We start from the raw sequence: 24,578 nt of genomic DNA on the forward strand, positions 1-24,578 counted from the left end.
ATGAGGGTACTGCTTTTTATCTTAGAAGACGTCTTACAGATAGGGGAATTAGCTCAAATGGTAGAGCGCTCGCTTAGCATGTGAGAGGTAGTGGGATCGATGCCCACATTCTCCAATAAATTCAGATTTTCACAGAATTTCCATTTCAATGACTGTCACAGTAATCAGAATTGAACTGGAGTTTGTTGAAGAGCACATGGTTCATTAGCCAAAACCTCTGCAGGTGAGAGGTCAAACAAAATGAGACTCATCATTCTGTATTTTAGACAGTGTCAATTAGTCAATTACAATAAATACAAGTAACTACTTAAACGTCCAATTTGTAGGATCACAAGGCTTCTGTTTTTAAATCTTTGTAAAGTATCAATAACGACCGCATCTATTCTAGCACTCAACGACCTATGAAGTGTCAATGAAGTTCTTATAATTGAATTCCCGCCTGAACAGGGACTTGAACCCTGGACCCTCAGATTAAAAGTCTGATGCTCTACCGGCTGAGCTATCCAGGCATCAATAAACGCAACATTTTCCCACATTAAAAATGTTTTAGGTTTCCATTAAAAGTACCTGTACCATCTACAGGGAATTCAAAGCCACAAGCTATGCTCAATGATGGTACTGCTTTTTATCTTATAAAATGTCTTACAGATAGGGGAATTAGCTCAAATGGTAGAGCGCTCGCTTAGCATGTGAGAGGTAGCGGGATTGATGCCCGCATTCTCCAATAAATTTAGATTTTCACAGAATTTCCATTTCAATGACTGTCACAGTAATCAGAATTGAACTGGAGTTTGTTGAAGAGCACATGGTTCATTAGCCAAAACCTCTGCAGCTGAGAGGTTAAACAAAATGAGACTCATCATTCTGTATTTTAGACAGTGTCAATTAGTCAATTACAATAAATACAAGTAACTACTTAAACGTCCAATTTGTAGGATCACAAGGCTTCTGTTTTTAAATCTTTGTAAAGTATGAATAACGAGCGCGTCTATTCTAGCACTCAATGACCTATGAAGGGTCAATGAAGTTATTATAACTGAAATCCCACCTGAACAGGTACTTGAACGCTGGACCCTCAGATTAAAAGTCTGATGCTCTACCGGCTGAGCTATCCAGGCTTCAATAAACTCAACATTTTCCCATATTAAAAATGTTTTAGGTTTCCATTAAAAGTACCTGTACCATCTACAGGGAATTCAAAGCCACACGCTATGCTTAATGAGGGTACTGCTTTTTATCTTATAAGATGTCGTACAGAAAGGGGAATTAGCTCAAATGGTAGAGCGCTCGCTTAGCATGTGAGAGGTAGAGGGATTGATGCCCGCATTCTCCAATAAATTTAGATTTTCACAGAATTTCCATTTCAATGACTGTCACAGTAATCAGAATTGAACTGGAGTTTGTTGAAGAGCACATGGTTCATTAGCCAAAACCTCTGCAGCTGAGAGGTTAAACAAAATGAGACTCATCATTCTGTATTTTAGACAGTGTCAATTAGTCAATTACAATAAATACAAGTAACTAGTTAAATGTCCAATTTGTAGGATCACAAGGCTTCTGTTTTTAAATCTTTGTAAAGTATCAATAACGAGCACATCTAATCTAGCACTCAACGACCTATGAAGTTCTTATAATTGAATTCCCGCCTGAACAGGGACTTGAACCCTGGACCCTCAGATTAAAAGACTGATGCTCTACCGGCTGAGCTATCCAGGCATAAATAAACTCAACATTTTCCCACATTAAAAATGTTTTAGGTTTCCATTAAAAGTACCTGTACCATCTACAGGGAATTCAAAGCCACAAGCTATGCTTAATGATGGTACTGCTTTTCATCTTATAAAATGTCTTACAGATAGGGGAATTAGCTCAAATGGTAGAGCGCTCGCTTAGCATGTGAGAGGTAGCGGGATCGATGCCCGCATTCTCCAATAAATTTAGATTTTCACAGAATTTCCATTTCAATGACTGTCACAGTAATCAGAATTGAACTGGAGTTTGTTGAAGAGCACAGTGTTCATTAGCCAAAACCTCTGCAGCTGAGAGGTCAAACAAAATGAGACTCATCCTTCTGTATTTTAGACAGTGTCAATTAGTCAATCACAATAAATACAAGTAACTAGTTAAACGTCCATTTTGTAGGATCACAAGGCTTCTGTTTTTAAATCTTTGTAAAGTATCAATAACGCGCGCATCTATTCTAGCACTCAACGACCTATGAAGTGTCAATGAAGTTCTTATAATTGAATTCCCGGCTGAACAGGGACTTGAACCCTGGACCCTCAGATTAAAAGTCTGATGCTCTACCGGTTGAGCTATCCAGGCTTCAATAAACTCAACATTTTCCCACATTAAAAATGTTTTAGGTTTCCATTAAAAGTACCTGTACCATCTACAGGGAATTCAAAGCCACAAGCTATGCTTAATGAGGGTACTGCTTTTTATCTTAGAAGACGTCTTACAGATAGGGGAATTAGCTCAAATGGTAGAGCGCTCGCTTAGCATGTGAGAGGTAGTGGGATCGATGCCCACATTCTCCAATAAATTCAGATTTTCACAGAATTTCCATTTCAATGACTGTCACAGTAATCAGAATTGAACTGGAGTTTGTTGAAGAGCACATGGTTCATTAGCCAAAACCTCTGCAGGTGAGAGGTCAAACAAAATGAGACTCATCATTCTGTATTTTAGACAGTGTCAATTAGTCAATTACAATAAATACAAGTAACTACTTAAACGTCCAATTTGTAGGATCACAAGGCTTCTGTTTTTAAATCTTTGTAAAGTATCAATAACGACCGCATCTATTCTAGCACTCAACGACCTATGAAGTGTCAATGAAGTTCTTATAATTGAATTCCCGCCTGAACAGGGACTTGAACCCTGGACCCTCAGATTAAAAGTCTGATGCTCTACCGGCTGAGCTATCCAGGCATCAATAAACGCAACATTTTCCCACATTAAAAATGTTTTAGGTTTCCATTAAAAGTACCTGTACCATCTACAGGGAATTCAAAGCCACAAGCTATGCTCAATGATGGTACTGCTTTTTATCTTATAAAATGTCTTACAGATAGGGGAATTAGCTCAAATGGTAGAGCGCTCGCTTAGCATGTGAGAGGTAGCGGGATTGATGCCCGCATTCTCCAATAAATTTAGATTTTCACAGAATTTCCATTTCAATGACTGTCACAGTAATCAGAATTGAACTGGAGTTTGTTGAAGAGCACATGGTTCATTAGCCAAAACCTCTGCAGCTGAGAGGTTAAACAAAATGAGACTCATCATTCTGTATTTTAGACAGTGTCAATTAGTCAATTACAATAAATACAAGTAACTACTTAAACGTCCAATTTGTAGGATCACAAGGCTTCTGTTTTTAAATCTTTGTAAAGTATCAATAACGAGCGCGTCTATTCTAGCACTCAATGACCTATGAAGGGTCAATGAAGTTATTATAACTGAAATCCCACCTGAACAGGTACTTGAACGCTGGACCCTCAGATTAAAAGTCTGATGCTCTACCGGCTGAGCTATCCAGGCTTCAATAAACTCAACATTTTCCCATATTAAAAATGTTTTAGGTTTCCATTAAAAGTACCTGTACCATCTACAGGGAATTCAAAGCCACACGCTATGCTTAATGAGGGTACTGCTTTTTATCTTATAAGATGTCGTACAGAAAGGGGAATTAGCTCAAATGGTAGAGTGCTCGCTTAGCATGTGAGAGGTAGCGGGATCGATGCCCGCATTCTCCAATAAATTTAGATTTTCACAGAATTTCCATTTCAATGACTGTCACAGTAATCAGAATTGAACTGGAGTTTGTTGAAGAGCACATGGTTCATTAGCCAAAACCTCTGCAGCTGAGAGGTCAAACAAAATGAGACTCATCATTCTGTATTTTAGACAGTGTCAATTAGTCAATTACAATAAATACAAGTAACTAGTTAAATGTCCAATTTGTAGGATCACAAGGCTTCTGTTTTTAAATCTTTGTAAAGTATCAATAACGAGCACATCTAATCTAGCACTCAACGACCTATGAAGTTCTTATAATTGAATTCCCGGCTGAACAGGGACTTGAACCCTGGACCCTCAGATTAAAAGTCTGATGCTCTACCGGTTGAGCTATCCAGGCTTCAATAAACTCAACATTTTCCCACATTAAAAATGTTTTAGGTTTCCATTAAAAGTACCTGTACCATCTACAGGGAATTCAAAGCCACAAGCTATGCTTAATGAGGGTACTGCTTTTTATCTTAGAAGACGTCTTACAGATAGGGGAATTAGCTCAAATGGTAGAGCGCTCGCTTAGCATGTGAGAGGTAGTGGGATCGATGCCCACATTCTCCAATAAATTCAGATTTTCACAGAATTTCCATTTCAATGACTGTCACAGTAATCAGAATTGAACTGGAGTTTGTTGAAGAGCACATGGTTCATTAGCCAAAACCTCTGCAGGTGAGAGGTCAAACAAAATGAGACTCATCATTCTGTATTTTAGACAGTGTCAATTAGTCAATTACAATAAATACAAGTAACTACTTAAACGTCCAATTTGTAGGATCACAAGGCTTCTGTTTTTAAATCTTTGTAAAGTATCAATAACGACCGCATCTATTCTAGCACTCAACGACCTATGAAGTGTCAATGAAGTTCTTATAATTGAATTCCCGCCTGAACAGGGACTTGAACCCTGGACCCTCAGATTAAAAGTCTGATGCTCTACCGGCTGAGCTATCCAGGCATCAATAAACGCAACATTTTCCCACATTAAAAATGTTTTAGGTTTCCATTAAAAGTACCTGTACCATCTACAGGGAATTCAAAGCCACAAGCTATGCTCAATGATGGTACTGCTTTTTATCTTATAAAATGTCTTACAGATAGGGGAATTAGCTCAAATGGTAGAGCGCTCGCTTAGCATGTGAGAGGTAGCGGGATTGATGCCCGCATTCTCCAATAAATTTAGATTTTCACAGAATTTCCATTTCAATGACTGTCACAGTAATCAGAATTGAACTGGAGTTTGTTGAAGAGCACATGGTTCATTAGCCAAAACCTCTGCAGCTGAGAGGTTAAACAAAATGAGACTCATCATTCTGTATTTTAGACAGTGTCAATTAGTCAATTACAATAAATACAAGTAACTACTTAAACGTCCAATTTGTAGGATCACAAGGCTTCTGTTTTTAAATCTTTGTAAAGTATCAATAACGAGCGCGTCTATTCTAGCACTCAATGACCTATGAAGGGTCAATGAAGTTATTATAACTGAAATCCCACCTGAACAGGTACTTGAACGCTGGACCCTCAGATTAAAAGTCTGATGCTCTACCGGCTGAGCTATCCAGGCTTCAATAAACTCAACATTTTCCCATATTAAAAATGTTTTAGGTTTCCATTAAAAGTACCTGTACCATCTACGGGGAATTCAAAGCCACACGCTATGCTTAATGAGGGTACTGCTTTTTATCTTATAAGATGTCTTACAGAAAGGGGAATTAGCTCAAATGGTAGAGCGCTCGCTTAGCATGTGAGAGGTAGCGGGATCGATGCCCGCATTCTCCAATAAATTTAGATTTTCACAGAATTTCCATTTCAATGACTGTCACAGTAATCAGAATTGAACTGGAGTTTGTTGAAGAGCACATGGTTCATTAGCCAAAACCTCTGCAGCTGAGAGGTCAAACAAAATGAGACTCATCATTCTGTATTTTAGACAGTGTCAATTAGTCAATTACAATAAATACAAGTAACTAGTTAAATGTCCAATTTGTAGGATCACAAGGCTTCTGTTTTTAAATCTTTGTAAAGTATCAATAACGAGCACATCTAATCTAGCACTCAACGACCTATGAAGTTCTTATAATTGAATTCCCGCCTGAACAGGGACTTGAACCCTGGACCCTCAGATTAAAAGTCTGATGCTCTACCGGCTGAGCTATCCAGGCATAAATAAACTCAACATTTTCCCACATTAAAAATGTTTTAGGTTTCCATTAAAAGTACCTGTACCATCTACAGGGAATTCAAAGCCACAAGCTATGCTTAATGATGGTACTGCTTTTCATCTTATAAAATGTCTTACAGATAGGGGAATTAGCTCAAATGGTAGAGCGCTCGCTTAGCATGTGAGAGGTAGCGGGATCGATGCCCGCATTCTCCAATAAATTTAGATTTTCACAGAATTTCCATTTCAATGACTGTCACAGTAATCAGAATTGAACTGGAGTTTGTTGAAGAGCACAGTGTTCATTAGCCAAAACCTCTGCAGCTGAGAGGTCAAACAAAATGAGACTCATCATTCTGTATTTTAGACAGTGTCAATTAGTCAATCACAATAAATACAAGTAACTAGTTAAACGTCCATTTTGTAGGATCACAAGGCTTCTGTTTTTAAATCTTTGTAAAGTATCAATAACGCGCGCATCTATTCTAGCACTCAACGACCTATGAAGTGTCAATGAAGTTCTTATAATTGAATTCCCGGCTGAACAGGGACTTGAACCCTGGACCCTCAGATTAAAAGTCTGATGCTCTACCGGCTGAGCTATCCAGGCATCAATAAACGCAACATTTTCCCACATTAAAAATGTTTTAGGTTTCCATTAAAAGTACCTGTACCATCTACAGGGAATTCAAAGCCACAAGCTATGCTCAATGATGGTACTGCTTTTTATCTTATAAAATGTCTTACAGATAGGGGAATTAGCTCAAATGGTAGAGCGCTCGCTTAGCATGTGAGAGGTAGCGGGATTGATGCCCGCATTCTCCAATAAATTTAGATTTTCACAGAATTTCCATTTCAATGACTGTCACAGTAATCAGAATTGAACTGGAGTTTGTTGAAGAACACATGGTTCATTAGCCAAAACCTCTGCAGCTGAGAGGTGAAACAAAATGAGACTCATCATTCTGTATTTTAGACAGTGTCAATTAGTCAATTACAATAAATACAAGTAACTACTTAAACGTCCAATTTGTAGGATCACAAGGCTTCTGTTTTTAAATCTTTGTAAAGTATCAATAACGAGCGCGTCTATTCTAGCACTCAATGACCTATGAAGGGTCAATGAAGTTATTATAACTGAAATCCCACCTGAACAGGTACTTGAACGCTGGACCCTCAGATTAAAAGTCTGATGCTCTACCGGCTGAGCTATCCAGGCTTCAATAAACTCAACATTTTCCCATATTAAAAATGTTTTAGGTTTCCATTAAAAGTACCTGTACCATCTACAGGGAATTCAAAGCCACACGCTATGCTTAATGAGGGTACTGCTTTTTATCTTATAAGATGTCTTACAGAAAGGGGAATTAGCTCAAATGGTAGAGCGCTCGCTTAGCATGTGAGAGGTAGCGGGATCGATGCCCGCATTCTCCAATAAATTTAGATTTTCACAGAATTTCCATTTCAATGACTGTCACAGTAATCAGAATTGAACTGGAGTTTGTTGAAGAGCACATGGTTCATTAGCCAAAACCTCTGCAGCTGAGAGGTCAAACAAAATGAGACTCATCATTCTGTATTTTAGACGGTGTCAATTAGTCAATTACAATAAATACAAGTAACTAGTTAAATGTCCAATTTGTAGGATCACAAGGCTTCTGTTTTTAAATCTTTGTAAAGTATCAATAACGAGCACATCTAATCTAGCACTCAACGACCTATGAAGTTCTTATAATTGAATTCCCGCCTGAACAGGGACTTGAACCCTGGACCCTCAGATTAAAAGTCTGATGCTCTACCGGCTGAGCTATCCAGGCATAAATAAACTCAACATTTTCCCACATTAAAAATGTTTTAGGTTTCCATTAAAAGTACCTGTACCATCTACAGGGAATTCAAAGCCACAAGCTATGCTTAATGATGGTACTGCTTTTCATCTTATAAAATGTCTTACAGATAGGGGAATTAGCTCAAATGGTAGAGCGCTCGCTTAGCATGTGAGAGGTAGCGGGATCGATGCCCGCATTCTCCAATAAATTTAGATTTTCACAGAATTTCCATTTCAATGACTGTCACAGTAATCAGAATTGAACTGGAGTTTGTTGAAGAGCACAGTGTTCATTAGCCAAAACCTCTGCAGCTGAGAGGTCAAACAAAATGAGACTCATCATTCTGTATTTTAGACAGTGTCAATTAGTCAATCACAATAAATACAAGTAACTAGTTAAACGTCCATTTTGTAGGATCACAAGGCTTCTGTTTTTAAATCTTTGTAAAGTATCAATAACGCGCGCATCTATTCTAGCACTCAACGACCTATGAAGTGTCAATGAAGTTCTTATAATTGAATTCCCGGCTGAACAGGGACTTGAACCCTGGACCCTCAGATTAAAAGTCTGATGCTCTACCGGTTGAGCTATCCAGGCTTCAATAAACTCAACATTTTCCCACATTAAAAATGTTTTAGGTTTCCATTAAAAGTACCTGTACCATCTACAGGGAATTCAAAGCCACAAGCTATGCTTAATGAGGGTACTGCTTTTTATCTTAGAAGACGTCTTACAGATAGGGGAATTAGCTCAAATGGTAGAGCGCTCACTTAGCATGTGAGAGGTAGTGGGATCGATGCCCACATTCTCCAATAAATTCAGATTTTCACAGAATTTCCATTTCAATGACTGTCACAGTAATCAGAATTGAACTGGAGTTTGTTGAAGAGCACATGGTTCATTAGCCAAAATCTCTGCAGGTGAGAAGTCAAACAAAATGAGACTCATCATTCTGTATTTTAGACAGTGTCAATTAGTCAATTACAATAAATACAAGTAACTACTTAAACGTCCAATTTGTAGGATCACAAGGCTTCTGTTTTTAAATCTTTGTAAAGTATCAATAACGACCGCATCTATTCTAGCACTCAACGACCTATGAAGTGTCAATGAAGTTCTTATAATTGAATACCCGCCTGAACAGGGACTTGAACCCTGGACCCTCAGATTAAAAGTCTGATGCTCTACCGGCTGAGCTATCCAGGCATCAATAAACGCAACATTTTCCCACATTAAAAATGTTTTAGGTTTCCATTAAAAGTACCTGTACCATCTACAGGGAATTCAAAGCCACAAGCTATGCTCAATGATGGTACTGCTTTTTATCTTATAAAATGTCTTACAGATAGGGGAATTAGCTCAAATGGTAGAGTGCTCGCTTAGCATGTGAGAGGTAGCGGGATTGATGCCTGCATTCTCCAATAAATTTAGATTTTCACAGAATTTCCATTTCAATGACTGTCACAGTAATCAGAATTGAACTGGAGTTTGTTGAAGAGCACATGGTTCATTAGCCAAAACCTCTGCAGCTGAGAGGTTAAACAAAATGAGACTCATCATTCTGTATTTTAGACAGTGTCAATTAGTCAATTACAATAAATACAAGTAACTACTTAAACGTCCAATTTGTAGGATCACAAGGCTTCTGTTTTTAAATCTTTGTAAAGTATCAATAACGAGCGCGTCTATTCTAGCACTCAATGACCTATGAAGGGTCAATGAAGTTATTATAACTGAAATCCCACCTGAACAGGTACTTGAACGCTGGACCCTCAGATTAAAAGTCTGATGCTCTACCGGCTGAGCTATCCAGGCTTCAATAAACTCAACATTTTCCCATATTAAAAATGTTTTAGGTTTCCATTAAAAGTACCTGTACCATCTACAGGGAATTCAAAGCCACACGCTATGCTTAATGAGGGTACTGCTTTTTATCTTATAAGATGTCTTACATGTCTTCCATTTCAATGACTGTCACAGTAATCAGAATTGAACTGGAGTTTGTTGAAGAGCACATGGTTCATTAGCCAAAACCTCTGCAGCTGAGAGGTCAAACAAAATGAGACTCATCATTCTGTATTTTAGACAGTGTCAATTAGTCAATTACAATAAATACAAGTAACTAGTTAAATGTCCAATTTGTAGGATCACAAGGCTTCTGTTTTTAAATCTTTGTAAAGTATCAATAACGAGCACATCTAATCTAGCACTCAACGACCTATGAAGTTCTTATAATTGAATTCCCGCCTGAACAGGGACTTGAACCCTGGACCCTTAGATTAAAAGTCTGATGCTCTACCGGCTGAGCTATCCAGGCATTAATAAACTCATCATTTTCCCACATTAAAAATGTTTTAGGTTTCCATTAAAAGTACCTGTACCATCTACAGGGAATTCAAAGCCACAAGCTATGCTTAATGATGGTACTGCTTTTCATCTTATAAAATGTCTTACAGATAGGGGAATTAGCTCAAATGGTAGAGCGCTCGCTTAGCATGTGAGAGGTAGAGGGATCGATGCCCGCATTCTCCAATAAATTTAGATTTTCACAGAATTTCCATTTCAATGACTGTCACAGTAATCAGAATTGAACTGGAGTTTGTTGAAGAGCACAGTGTTCATTAGCCAAAACCTCTGCAGCTGAGAGGTCAAACAAAATGAGACTCATCATTCTGTATTTTAGACAGTGTCAATTAGTCAATCACAATAAATACAAGTAACTAGTTAAACGTCCATTTTGTAGGATCACAAGGCTTCTGTTTTTAAATCTTTGTAAAGTATCAATAATGAGCGCATCTATTCTAGCACTCAACGACCTATGAAGTGTCAATGAAGTTCTTATAATTGAATTCCCGGCTGAACAGGGACTTGAACCCTGGACCCTCAGATTAAAAGTCTGATGCTCTACCGGTTGAGCTATCCAGGCTTCAATGAACTCAACATTTTCCCACATTAAAAATGTTTTAGGTTTCCATTAAAAGTACCTGTACCATCTACAGGGAATTCAAAGCCACAAGCTATGCTTAATGAGGGTACTGCTTTTTATCTTATAAGATGTCTTACAGACAGGGGAATTAGCTCAAATGGTAGAGCGCTCGCTTAGCATGTGAGAGGTAGCGGGATCGATGCCCGCATTCTCCAATAAATTCAGATTTTCACAGAATTTCCATTTCAATGACTGTCACAGTAATCAGAATTGAACTGGAGTTTGTTGAAGAGCACATGGTTCATTAGCCAAAACCTCTGCAGGTGAGAGGTCAAACAAAATGAGACTCATCATTCTGTATTTTAGACAGTGTCAATTAGTCAATTACAATAAATACAAGTAACTACTTAAACGTCCAATTTGTAGGATCACAAGGCTTCTGTTTTTAAATCTTTGTAAAGTATCAATAACGACCGCATCTATTCTAGCACTCAACGACCTATGAAGTGTCAATGAAGTTCTTATAATTGAATTCCCGCCTGAACAGGGACTTGAACCCTGGACCCTCAGATTAAAAGTCTGATGCTCTACCGGCTGAGCTATCCAGGCATCAATAAACGCAACATTTTCCCACATTAAAAATGTTTTAGGTTTCCATTAAAAGTACCTGTACCATCTACAGGGAATTCAAAGCCACAAGCTATGCTCAATGATGGTACTGCTTTTTATCTTATAAAATGTCTTACAGATAGGGGAATTAGCTCAAATGGTAGAGTGCTCGCTTAGCATGTGAGAGGTAGCGGGATTGATGCCTGCATTCTCCAATAAATTTAGATTTTCACAGAATTTCCATTTCAATGACTGTCACAGTAATCAGAATTGAACTGGAGTTTGTTGAAGAGCACATGGTTCATTAGCCAAAACCTCTGCAGCTGAGAGGTTAAACAAAATGAGACTCATCATTCTGTATTTTAGACAGTGTCAATTAGTCAATTACAATAAATACAAGTAACTACTTAAACGTCCAATTTGTAGGATCACAAGGCTTCTGTTTTTAAATCTTTGTAAAGTATCAATAACGAGCGCGTCTATTCTAGCACTCAATGACCTATGAAGGGTCAATGAAGTTATTATAACTGAAATCCCACCTGAACAGGTACTTGAACGCTGGACCCTCAGATTAAAAGTCTGATGCTCTACCGGCTGAGCTATCCAGGCTTCAATAAACTCAACATTTTCCCATATTAAAAATGTTTTAGGTTTCCATTAAAAGTACCTGTACCATCTACAGGGAATTCAAAGCCACACGCTATGCTTAATGAGGGTACTGCTTTTTATCTTATAAGATGTCTTACATGTCTTCCATTTCAATGACTGTCACAGTAATCAGAATTGAACTGGAGTTTGTTGAAGAGCACATGGTTCATTAGCCAAAACCTCTGCAGCTGAGAGGTCAAACAAAATGAGACTCATCATTCTGTATTTTAGACAGTGCCAATTAGTCAATTACAATAAATACAAGTAACTAGTTAAATGTCCAATTTGTAGGATCACAAGGCTTCTGTTTTTAAATCTTTGTAAAGTATCAATAACGAGCACATCTAATCTAGCACTCAACGACCTATGAAGTTCTTATAATTGAATTCCCGCCTGAACAGGGACTTGAACCCTGGACCCTTAGATTAAAAGTCTGATGCTCTACCGGCTGAGCTATCCAGGCATTAATAAACTCATCATTTTCCCACATTAAAAATGTTTTAGGTTTCCATTAAAAGTACCTGTACCATCTACAGGGAATTCAAAGCCACAAGCTATGCTTAATGATGGTACTGCTTTTCATCTTATAAAATGTCTTACAGATAGGGGAATTAGCTCAAATGGTAGAGCGCTCGCTTAGCATGTGAGAGGTAGAGGGATCGATGCCCGCATTCTCCAATAAATTTAGATTTTCACAGAATTTCCATTTCAATGACTGTCACAGTAATCAGAATTGAACTGGAGTTTGTTGAAGAGCACAGTGTTCATTAGCCAAAACCTCTGCAGCTGAGAGGTCAAACAAAATGAGACTCATCATTCTGTATTTTAGACAGTGTCAATTAGTCAATCACAATAAATACAAGTAACTAGTTAAACGTCCATTTTGTAGGATCACAAGGCTTCTGTTTTTAAATCTTTGTAAAGTATCAATAATGAGCGCATCTATTCTAGCACTCAACGACCTATGAAGTGTCAATGAAGTTCTTATAATTGAATTCCCGGCTGAACAGGGACTTGAACCCTGGACCCTCAGATTAAAAGTCTGATGCTCTACCGGTTGAGCTATCCAGGCTTCAATGAACTCAACATTTTCCCACATTAAAAATGTTTTAGGTTTCCATTAAAAGTACCTGTACCATCTACAGGGAATTCAAAGCCAAAAGCTATGCTTAATGAGGGTACTGCTTTTTATCTTATAAGATGTCTTACAGACAGGGGAATTAGCTCAAATGGTAGAGCGCTCGCTTAGCATGTGAGAGGTAGCGGGATCGATGCCCGCATTCTCCAATAAATTCAGATTTTCACAGAATTTCCATTTCAATGACTGTCACAGTAATCAGAATTGAACTGGAGTTTGTTGAAGAGCACATGGTTCATTAGCCAAAACCTCTGCAGGTGAGAGGTCAAACAAAATGAGACTCATCATTCTGTATTTTAGACAGTGTCAATTAGTCAATTACAATAAATACAAGTAACTACTTAAACGTCCAATTTGTAGGATCACAAGGCTTCTGTTTTTAAATCTTTGTAAAGTATCAATAACGACCGCATCTATTCTAGCACTCAACGACCTATGAAGTGTCAATGAAGTTCTTATAATTGAATTCCCGCCTGAACAGGGACTTGAACCCTGGACCCTCAGATTAAAAGTCTGATGCTCTACCGGCTGAGCTATCCAGGCATCAATTAACGCAACATTTTCCCACATTAAAAATGTTTTAGGTTTCCATTAAAAGTACCTGTACCATCTACAGGGAATTCAAAGCCACAAGCTATGCTCAATGATGGTACTGCTTTTTATCTTATAAAATGTCTTACAGATAGGGGAATTAGCTCAAATGGTAGAGTGCTCGCTTAGCATGTGAGAGGTAGCGGGATTGATGCCTGCATTCTCCAATAAATTTAGATTTTCACAGAATTTCCATTTCAATGACTGTCACAGTAATCAGAATTGAACTGGAGTTTGTTGAAGAGCACATGGTTCATTAGCCAAAACCTCTGCAGCTGAGAGGTTAAACAAAATGAGACTCATCATTCTGTATTTTAGACAGTGTCAATTAGTCAATTACAATAAATACAAGTAACTACTTAAACGTCCAATTTGTAGGATCACAAGGCTTCTGTTTTTAAATCTTTGTAAAGTATCAATAACGAGTGCGTCTATTCTAGCACTCAATGACCTATGAAGGGTCAATGAAGTTATTATAACTGAAATCCCACCTGAACAGGTACTTGAACGCTGGACCCTCAGATTAAAAGTCTGATGCTCTACCGGCTGAGCTATCCAGGCTTCAATAAACTCAACATTTTCCCATATTAAAAATGTTTTAGGTTTCCATTAAAAGTACCTGTACCATCTACAGGGAATTCAAAGCCACACGCTATGCTTAATGAGGGTACTGCTTTTTATCTTATAAGATGTCTTACATGTCTTCCATTTCAATGACTGTCACAGTAATCAGAATTGAACTGGAGTTTGTTGAAGAGCACATGGTTCATTAGCCAAAACCTCTGCAGCTGAGAGGTCAAACAAAATGAGACTCATCATTCTGTATTTTAGACAGTGTCAATTACAATAAATACAAGTAACTAGTTAAATGTCCAATTTGTAGGATCACAAGGCTTCTGTTTTTAAATCTTTGTAAAGTATCAATAACGAGCACATCTAATCTAGCACTCAACGACCTATGAAGTTCTTATAATTGAATTCCCGCCTGAACAGGGACTTGAACCCTGGACCCTTATATTAAAAGTCTGATGCTCTACCGGCTGAGCTATCCAGGCATTAATAAACTCATCATTTTCCCACATTAAAAATGTTTTAGGTTTCCATTAAAAGTACCTGTACCATCTACAGGGAATTCAAAGCCACAAGCTATGCTTAATGATGGTACTGCTTTTCATCTTATAAAATGTCTTACAGATAGGGGAATTAGCTCAAATGGTAGAGCGCTCGCTTAGCATGTGAGAGGTAGAGGGATCGATGCCCGCATTCTCCAATAAATTTAGATTTTCACAGAATTTCCATTTCAATGACTGTCACAGTAATCAGAATTGAACTGGAGTTTGTTGAAGAGCACAGTGTTCATTAGCCAAAACCTCTGCAGCTGAGAGGTCAAACAAAATGAGACTCATCATTCTGTATTTTAGACAGTGTCAATTAGTCAATCACAATAAATACAAGTAACTAGTTAAACGTCCATTTTGTAGGATCACAAGGCTTCTGTTTTTAAATCTTTGTAAAGTATCAATAATGAGCGCATCTATTCTAGCACTCAACGACCTATGAAGTGTCAATGAAGTTCTTATAATTGAATTCCCGGCTGAACAGGGACTTGAACCCTGGACCCTCAGATTAAAAGTCTGATGCTCTACCGGTTGAGCTATCCAGGCTTCAATGAACTCAACATTTTCCCACATTAAAAATGTTTTAGGTTTCCATTAAAAGTACCTGTACCATCTACAGGGAATTCAAAGCCACAAGCTATGCTTAATGAGGGTACTGCTTTTTATCTTATAAGATGTCTTACAGACAGGGGAATTAGCTCAAATGGTAGAGCGCTCGCTTAGCATGTGAGAGGTAGCGGGATCGATGCCCGCATTCTCCAATAAATTCAGATTTTCACAGAATTTCCATTTCAATGACTGTCACAGTAATCAGAATTGAACTGGAGTTTGTTGAAGAGCACATGGTTCATTAGCCAAAACCTCTGCAGGTGAGAGGTCAAACAAAATGAGACTCATCATTCTGTATTTTAGACAGTGTCAATTAGTCAATCACAATAAATACAAGTAACTAGTTAAACGTCCATTTTGTAGGATCACAAGGCTTCTGTTTTTAAATCTTTGTAAAGTATCAATAATGAGCGCATCTATTCTAGCACTCAACGACCTATGAAGTGTCAATGAAGTTCTTATAATTGAATTCCCGGCTGAACAGGGACTTGAACCCTGGACCCTCAGATTAAAAGTCTGATGCTCTACCGGTTGAGCTATCCAGGCTTCAATGAACTCAACATTTTCCCACATTAAAAATGTTTTAGGTTTCCATTAAAAGTACCTGTACCATCTACAGGGAATTCAAAGCCACAAGCTATGCTTAATGAGGGTACTGCTTTTTATCTTATAAGATGTCTTACAGACAGGGGAATTAGCTCAAATGGTAGAGCGCTCGCTTAGCATGTGAGAGGTAGCGGGATCGATGCCCGCATTCTCCAATAAATTCAGATTTTCACAGAATTTCCATTTCAATGACTGTCACAGTAATCAGAATTGAACTGGAGTTTGTTGAAGAGCACATGGTTCATTAGCCAAAACCTCTGCAGGTGAGAGGTCAAACAAAATGAGACTCATCATTCTGTATTTTAGACAGTGTCAATTAGTCAATTACAATAAATACAAGTAACTACTTAAACGTCCAATTTGTAGGATCACAAGGCTTCTGTTTTTAAATCTTTGTAAAGTATCAATAAAGAGCGCATCTATTCTAGCACTCAACGACCTATGAAGTGTCAATGAAGTTCTTACAATTGAATTCCCGCCTGAACAGGGACTTGAACCCTGGACCCTCAGATTAAAAGTCTGATGCTCTACCGGCTGAGCTATCCAGGCAATAATAAATTCAACATTTTCCCACATTAAAAATGTTTTAGGTTTCCATTAAAAGTACCTGTACCATCTACAGGGAATTGAAAGCCACAAGCTATGCTTAATGATGGTACTGCTTTTCATCTTATAAAATGTCTTACAGATAGGGGAATTAGCTCAAATGGTAGAGCGCTCGCTTAGCATGTGAGAGGTAGCGGGATCGATGCCCGCATTCTCCAATAAATTTAGATTTTCACAGAATTTCCATTTCAATGACTGTCACAGTAATCAGAATTGAACTGGAGTTTGTTGAAGAGCACAGTGTTCATTAGCCAAAACCTCTGCAGCTGAGAGGTCAAACAAAATGAGACTCATCATTCTGTATTTTAGACAGTGTCAATTAGTCAATCACAATAAATACAAGTAACTAGTTAAACGTCCATTTTGTAGGATCACAAGGCTTCTGTTTTTAAATCTTTGTAAAGTATCAATAAAGAGCGCATCTATTCTAGCACTCAACGACCTATGAAGTGTCAATGAAGTTCTTACAATTGAATTCCCGCCTGAACAGGGACTTGAACCCTGGACCCTCAGATTAAAAGTCTGATGCTCTACCGGCTGAGCTATCCAGGCAATAATAAACTCAACATTTTCCCACATTAAAAATGTTTTAGGTTTCCATTAAAAGTACCTGTACCATCTACAGGGAATTGAAAGCCACAAGCTATGCTTAATGATGGTACTGCTTTTCATCTTATAAAATGTCTTACAGATAGGGGAATTAGCTCAAATGGTAGAGCGCTCGCTTAGCATGTGAGAGGTAGCGGGATCGATGCCCGCATTCTCCAATAAATTTAGATTTTCACAGAATTTCCATTTCAATGACTGTCACAGTAATCAGAATTGAACTGGAGTTTGTTGAAGAGCACAGTGTTCATTAGCCAAAACCTCTGCAGCTGAGAGGTCAAACAAAATGAGACTCATCATTCTGTATTTTAGACAGTGTCAATTAGTCAATCACAATAAATACAAGTAACTAGTTAAACGTCCATTTTGTAGGATCACAAGGCTTCTGTTTTTAAATCTTTGTAAAGTATCAATAACGAGCGCGTCTATTCTAGCACTCAACGACCTATGAAGGGTCAATGAAGTTATTATAACTGAACTCCCACCTGAACAGGGACTTGAACGCTGGACCCTCAGATTAAAAGTCTGATGCTCTACCGGCTGAGCTATCCAGGCTTCAATAAACTCCACATTTTCCCATATTAAAAATGTTTTAGGTTTCCATTAAAAGTACCTGTACCATCTACAGGGAATTCAAAGCCACAAGCTATGCTTAATGAGGGTACTGCTTTTTATCTTATAATATGTCTTACAGATAGGGGAATTAGCTCAAATGGTAGAGCGCTCGCTTAGCATGTGAGAGGTAGCGGGATCGATGCCCGCATTCTCCAATAAATTTAGATTTTCACAGAATTTCCATTTCAATGACTGTCACAGTAATCAGAATTGAACTGGAGTTTGTTGAAGAGCACATGGTTCATTAGCCAAAACCTCTGCAGCTGAGAGGTCAAACAAAATGAGACTCATCATTCTGTATTTTAGACAGTGTCAATTAGTCAATTACAATAAATACAAGTAACTAGTTAAATGTCCAATTTGTAGGATCACAAGGCTTCTGTTTTTAAATCTTTGTAAAGTATCAATAACGAGCGCATCTATTCTAGCACTCAACGACCTATGAAGTGTCAATGAAGTTCTTATAATTGAATTCCCGCCTGAACAGGGACTTGAACCCTGGACCCTCAGATTAAAAGTATGATGCTCTACCGGCTGAGCTATCCAGCCATCAATAAACTCAACATTTTCCCACATTAAAAATGTTTTAGGTTTCCATTAAAAGTACCTGTACCATCTACAGGGAATTCAAAGCCACAAGCTATGCTTAATGAGGGTACTGCTTTTTATCTTATAAGATGTCTTACAGATAGGGGAATTAGCTCAAATGGTAGAGCGCTCGCGTAGCATGTGAGAGGTAGCGTGATCGATGCCTGCATTCTCCAATAAATTTAGATTTTCACAGAATTTCCATTTCAATGACTGTCACAGTAATCAGAATTGAACTGGAGTTTGTTGAAGAGCACATGGTTCATTAGCCAAAACCTCTGCAGCTGAGACGTCAAACAAAATGAGACTCATCATTCTGTATTTTAGACAGTGTCAATTATTCATTACAATAAATACAAGTAACTAGTTAAACGTCCAATTTGCAGGATCACAAGGCTTCTGTTTTTAAATCTTTGTAAAGTATCAATAATGAGCGCATCTATTCTAGCACTCAACGACCTATGAAGTGTCAATGAAGTTCTTATAATTGAAATGCCGCCTGAACAGGGACTTGAACCCTGGACCCTCAGATTAAAAGTCTGATGCTCTACCGGCTGAGCTATCCAGGCTTCAATAAACTCCACATTTTCCCATATTAAAAATGTTTTAGGTTTCCATTAAAAGTACCTGTACCATCTACAGGGAATTCAAAGCCACAAGCTATGCTTAATGAGGGTACTGCTTTTTATCTTATAATATGTCTTACAGATAGGGTAATTAGCTCAAATGGTAGAGCGCTCGCTTAGCATGTGAGAGGTAGCGGGATCGATGCCCGCATTCTCCAATAAATTTAGATTTTCACAGAATTTCCATTTCAATGACTGTCACACTAATCAGAATTGAACTGGAGTTTGTTGAAGAGCACATGGTTCATTAGCCATAACCTCTGCAGCTGAGAGGTCAAACAAAATGAGACTCATCATTCTGTATTTTAGACAGTGTCAATTATTCAATTACAATAAATACAAGTAACTAGTTAAACGTCGAATTGTCAGGATCACAAGGATTCCGTTTTTAAATCTTTGTAAAGTATCAATAACGAGCGCGTCTATTCTAGCACTCAACGACCTATGAAGGGTCAATGAAGTTATTATAACTGAAATCCCACCTGAACAGGGACTTGAACGCTGGACCCTCAGATTAAAAGTCTGATGCTCTACCGGCTGAGCTATCCAGGCATCAATAAACGCAACATTTTCCCACATTAAAAATGTTTTAGGTTTCCATTAAAAGTACCTGTACCATCTACAGGGAATTCAAAGCCACAAGCTATGCTCAATGATGGTACTGCTTTTTATCTTATAAAATGTCTTACAGATAGGGGAATTAGCTCAAATGGTAGAGTGCTCTCTTAGCATGTGAGAGGTAGCGGGATTGATGCCCGCATTCTCCAATAAATTTAGATTTTCACAGAATTTCCATTTCAATGACTGTCACAGTAATCAGAATTGAACTGGAGTTTGTTGAAGAGCACATGGTTCATTAGCCAAAACCTCTGCAGCTGAGAGGTTAAACAAAATGAGACTCATCATTCTGTATTTTAGACAGTGTCAATTAGTCAATTACAATAAATACAAGTAACTACTTAAACGTCCAATTTGTAGGATCACAAGGCTTCTGTTTTTAAATCTTTGTAAAGTATCAATAACGAGCGCGTCTATTCTAGCACTCAATGACCTATGAAGGGTCAATGAAGTTATTATAACTAAAATCCCACCTGAACAGGTACTTGAACGCTGGACCCTCAGATTAAAAGTCTGATGCTCTACCGGCTGAGCTATCCAGGCTTCAATAAACTCAACATTTTCCCATATTAAAAATGTTTTAGGTTTCCATTAAAAGTACCTGTACCATCTACAGGGAATTCAAAGCCACACGCTATGCTTAATGAGGGTACTGCTTTTTATCTTATAAGATGTCTTACAGAAAGGGGAATTAGCTCAAATGGTAGAGCGCTCGCTTAGCATGTGAGAGGTAGTGGGATCGATGCCCGCATTCTCCAATAAATTTAGATTTTCACAGAATTTCCATTTCAATGACTGTCACAGTAATCAGAATTGAACTGGAGTTTGTTGAAGAGCACATGGTTCATTAGCCAAAACCTCTGCAGCTGAGAGGTCAAACAAAATGAGACTCATCATTCTGTATTTTAGACAGTGTCAATTAGTCAATTACAATAAATACAAGTAACTAGTTAAATGTCCAATTTGTAGGATCACAAGGCTTCTGTTTTTAAATCTTTGTAAAGTATCAATAACGAGCACATCTAATCTAGCACTCAACGACCTATGAAGTTCTTATAATTGAATTCCCGCCTGAACAGGGACTTGAACCCTGGACCCTTATATTAAAAGTCTGATGCTCTACCGGCTGAGCTATCCAGGCATTAATAAACTCATCATTTTCCCACATTAAAAATGTTTTAGGTTTCCATTAAAAGTACCTGTACCATCTACAGGGAATTCAAAGCCACAAGCTATGCTTAATGATGGTACTGCTTTTCATCTTATAAAATGTCTTACAGATAGGGGAATTAGCTCAAATGGTAGAGCGCTCGCTTAGCATGTGAGAGGTAGAGGGATCGATGCCCGCATTCTCCAATAAATTTAGATTTTCACAGAATTTCCATTTCAATGACTGTCACAGTAATCAGAATTGAACTGGAGTTTGTTGAAGAGCACAGTGTTCATTAGCCAAAACCTCTGCAGCTGAGAGGTCAAACAAAATGAGACTCATCATTCTGTATTTTAGACAGTGTCAATTAGTCAATCACAATAAATACAAGTAACTAGTTAAACGTCCATTTTGTAGGATCACAAGGCTTCTGTTTTTAAATCTTTGTAAAGTATCAATAATGAGCGCATCTATTCTAGCACTCAACGACCTATGAAGTGTCAATGAAGTTCTTATAATTGAATTCCCGGCTGAACAGGGACTTGAACCCTGGACCCTCAGATTAAAAGTCTGATGCTCTACCGGTTGAGCTATCCAGGCTTCAATGAAATCAACATTTTCCCACATTAAAAATGTTTTAGGTTTCCATTAAAAGTACCTGTACCATCTACAGGGAATTCAAAGCCACAAGCTATGCTTAATGAGGGTACTGCTTTTTATCTTATAAGATGTCTTACAGACAGGGGAATTAGCTCAAATGGTAGAGCGCTCGCTTAGCATGTGAGAGGTAGCGGGATCGATGCCCGCATTCTCCAATAAATTCAGATTTTCACAGAATTTCCATTTCAATGACTGTCACAGTAATCAGAATTGAACTGGAGTTTGTTGAAGAGCACATGGTTCATTAGCCAAAACCTCTGCAGGTGAGAGGTCAAACAAAATGAGACTCATCATTCTGTATTTTAGACAGTGTCAATTAGTCAATTACAATAAATACAAGTAACTACTTAAACGTCCAATTTGTAGGATCACAAGGCTTCTGTTTTTAAATCTTTGTAAAGTATCAATAACGAGCGCATCTATTCTAGCACTCAACGACCTATGAAGTGTCAATGAAGTTCTTACAATTGAATTCCCGCCTGAACAGGGACTTGAACCCTGGACCCTCAGATTAAAATTCTGATGCTCTACCGGCTGAGCTATCCAGGCAATAATAAACTCAACATTTTCCCACATTAAAAATGTTTTAGGTTTCCATTAAAAGTACCTGTACCATCTACAGGGAATTGAAAGCCACAAGCTATGCTTAATGATGGTACTGCTTTTCATCTTATAAAATGTCTTACAGATAGGGGAATTAGCTCAAATGGTAGAGCGCTCGCTTAGCATGTGAGAGGTAGCGGGATCGATGCCCGCATTCTCCAATAAATTTAGATTTTCACAGAATTTCCATTTCAATGACTGTCACAGTAATCAGAATTGAACTGGAGTTTGTTGAAGAGCACATGGTTCATTAGCCATAACCTCTGCAGCTGAGAGGTCAAACAAAATGAGACTCATCATTCTGTATTTTAGACAGTGTCAATTAGTCAATTACAATAAATACAAGTAACTAGTTAAATGTCCAATTTGTAGGATCACAAGGCTTCTGTTTTTAAATCTTTGTAAAGTATCAATAACGAGCGCATCTATTCTAGCACTCAACGACCTATGAAGTGTCAATGAAGTTCTTATAATTGAATTCCCGCCTGAACAGGGACTTGAACCCTGGACCCTCAGATTAAAAGTATGATGCTCTACCGGCTGAGCTATCCAGGCATCAATAAATTCAACATTTTCCCACATTAAAAATGTTTTAGGTTTCCATTAAAAGTACCTGTACCATCTACAGGGAATTCAAAGCCACAAGCTATGCTTAATGAGGGTACTGCTTTTTATCTTATAAGATGTCTTACAGATAGGGGAATTTGCTCAAATGGTAGAGCGCTCGCTTAGCATGTGAGAGGTAGCGGGATCGATGCCCGTATTCTCCAATAAATTTAGATTTTCACAGAATTTCCATTTCAATGACTGTCACAGTAATCAGAATTGAACTGGAGTTTGTTGAAGAGCACAGTGTTCATTAGCCAAAACCTCTGCAGCTGAGAGGTCAAACAAAATGAGACTCATCATTCTGTATTTTAGACAGTGTCAATTAGTCAATCACAATAAATACAAGTAACTAGTTAAACGTCCATTTTGTAGGATCACAAGGCTTCTGTTTTTAAATCTTTGTAAAGTATCAATAACGAGCGCATCTATTCTAGCACTCAACGACCTATGAAGTGTCAATGAAGTTCTTATAATTGAATTCCCGCATGAACAGGGACTTGAACCCTGGACCCTCAGATTAAAAGTCTGATGCTCTACCGGCTGAGCTATCCAGGCTTCACTAACCTCAACATTTTCCCACATTAAAAATGTTTAAGGTTTCCAATAAAAGTACCTGTACCATCTACAGGGAATTCAAAGCCACAAGCTATGCTTAATGATGGTACTGCTTTTCATCTCATAAGATGTCTTACAGATAGGGGAATTAGCTCAAATGGTAGAGCGCTCGCTTAGCATGTGAGAGGTAGTGGGATCAATGCCCGTATTCTCCAATAAATTTAGATTTTCACAGAATTTCCATTTCAATGACTGTCACAGTAATCAGAATTGAACTGGAGTTTGTTGAAGAGCACATGGTTCATTAGCCAAAACCTCTGCAGCTGAGAGGTCAAACAAAATGAGACTCATCATTCTGTATTTTAGACAGTGTCAATTAGTCAATTACAATAAATACAAGTAACTAGTTAAATGTCCAATTTGTAGGATCACAAGGCTTCTGTTTTTAAATCTTTGTAAAGTATCAATAACGAGCGCGTCTATTCTAGCACTCAACGACCTATGAAGGGTCAATGAAGTTATTATAACTGAACTCCCACCTGAACAGGGACTTGAACGCTGGACCCTCAGATTAAAAGTCTGATGCTCTACCGGCTGAGCTATCCAGGCTTCAATAAACTCCACATTTTCCCATATTAAAAATGTTTTAGGTTTCCATTAAAAGTACCTGTACCATCTACAGGGAATTCAAAGCCACAAGCTATGCTTAATGAGGGTACTGCTTTTTATCTTATAATATGTCTTACAGATAGGGGAATTAGCTCAAATGGTAGAGCGCTCGCTTAGCATGTGAGAGGTAGCGGGATCGATGCCCGCATTCTCCAATAAATTTAGATTTTCACAGAATTTCCATTTCAATGACTGTCACAGTAATCAGAATTGAACTGGAGTTTGTTGAAGAGCACATGGTTCATTAGCCAAAACCTCTGCAGCTGAGAGGTCAAACAAAATGAGACTCATCATTCTGTATTTTAGACAGTGTCAATTAGTCAATTACAATAAATACAAGTAACTAGTTAAATGTCCAATTTGTAGGATCACAAGGCTTCTGTTTTTAAATCTTTGTAAAGTATCAATAACGAGCGCATCTATTCTAGCACTCAACGACCTATGAAGTGTCAATGAAGTTCTTATAATTGAATTCCCGCCTGAACAGGGACTTGAACCCTGGACCCTCAGATTAAAAGTATGATGCTCTACCGGCTGAGCTATCCAGCCATCAATAAACTCAACATTTTCCCACATTAAAAATGTTTTAGGTTTCCATTAAAAGTACCTGTACCATCTACAGGGAATTCAAAGCCACAAGCTA

General features: G+C 38.1%; 12 non-coding genes across 12 annotated transcripts; all 12 read right to left on the reverse strand.

Annotated features, from left to right (window-relative positions):
* Positions 1-436: 436 nt before the first annotated feature.
* AC3HAE_038996 (transfer RNA lysine (anticodon UUU)) lies at positions 437-509 on the reverse strand. The gene has a single exon. It is a non-coding gene; the product is annotated as a tRNA-Lys (tRNA).
* Positions 510-1,643: 1,134 nt separating this feature from the next.
* Positions 1,644-1,716, reverse strand: AC3HAE_038998 (transfer RNA lysine (anticodon UUU)). Its single transcript has one exon. It is a non-coding gene; the product is annotated as a tRNA-Lys (tRNA).
* A 1,145-nt stretch (positions 1,717-2,861) lies between these two features.
* AC3HAE_039000 (transfer RNA lysine (anticodon UUU)) lies at positions 2,862-2,934 on the reverse strand. The gene has a single exon. It is a non-coding gene; the product is annotated as a tRNA-Lys (tRNA).
* Positions 2,935-4,677: 1,743 nt separating this feature from the next.
* On the reverse strand, positions 4,678-4,750 carry AC3HAE_039001 (transfer RNA lysine (anticodon UUU)). The gene has a single exon. It is a non-coding gene; the product is annotated as a tRNA-Lys (tRNA).
* A 1,134-nt stretch (positions 4,751-5,884) lies between these two features.
* Positions 5,885-5,957, reverse strand: AC3HAE_039002 (transfer RNA lysine (anticodon UUU)). Its single transcript has one exon. It is a non-coding gene; the product is annotated as a tRNA-Lys (tRNA).
* A 1,743-nt stretch (positions 5,958-7,700) lies between these two features.
* Positions 7,701-7,773, reverse strand: AC3HAE_039003 (transfer RNA lysine (anticodon UUU)). The gene has a single exon. It is a non-coding gene; the product is annotated as a tRNA-Lys (tRNA).
* Positions 7,774-8,918: 1,145 nt separating this feature from the next.
* On the reverse strand, positions 8,919-8,991 carry AC3HAE_039004 (transfer RNA lysine (anticodon UUU)). Its single transcript has one exon. It is a non-coding gene; the product is annotated as a tRNA-Lys (tRNA).
* A 2,256-nt stretch (positions 8,992-11,247) lies between these two features.
* Positions 11,248-11,320, reverse strand: AC3HAE_039005 (transfer RNA lysine (anticodon UUU)). The gene has a single exon. It is a non-coding gene; the product is annotated as a tRNA-Lys (tRNA).
* A 2,256-nt stretch (positions 11,321-13,576) lies between these two features.
* Positions 13,577-13,649, reverse strand: AC3HAE_039006 (transfer RNA lysine (anticodon UUU)). Its single transcript has one exon. It is a non-coding gene; the product is annotated as a tRNA-Lys (tRNA).
* A 2,857-nt stretch (positions 13,650-16,506) lies between these two features.
* On the reverse strand, positions 16,507-16,579 carry AC3HAE_039007 (transfer RNA lysine (anticodon UUU)). Its single transcript has one exon. It is a non-coding gene; the product is annotated as a tRNA-Lys (tRNA).
* A 536-nt stretch (positions 16,580-17,115) lies between these two features.
* On the reverse strand, positions 17,116-17,188 carry AC3HAE_039009 (transfer RNA lysine (anticodon UUU)). The gene has a single exon. It is a non-coding gene; the product is annotated as a tRNA-Lys (tRNA).
* Positions 17,189-18,941: 1,753 nt separating this feature from the next.
* AC3HAE_039010 (transfer RNA lysine (anticodon UUU)) lies at positions 18,942-19,014 on the reverse strand. Its single transcript has one exon. It is a non-coding gene; the product is annotated as a tRNA-Lys (tRNA).
* Between the last annotated feature and the right edge of the window lie 5,564 nt (positions 19,015-24,578).

This window comes from Micromesistius poutassou (assembly GCF_964030765.1).
Source record: "Micromesistius poutassou genome assembly, chromosome: 23".
Lineage (NCBI taxonomy): Eukaryota > Metazoa > Chordata > Actinopteri > Gadiformes > Gadidae > Micromesistius > Micromesistius poutassou.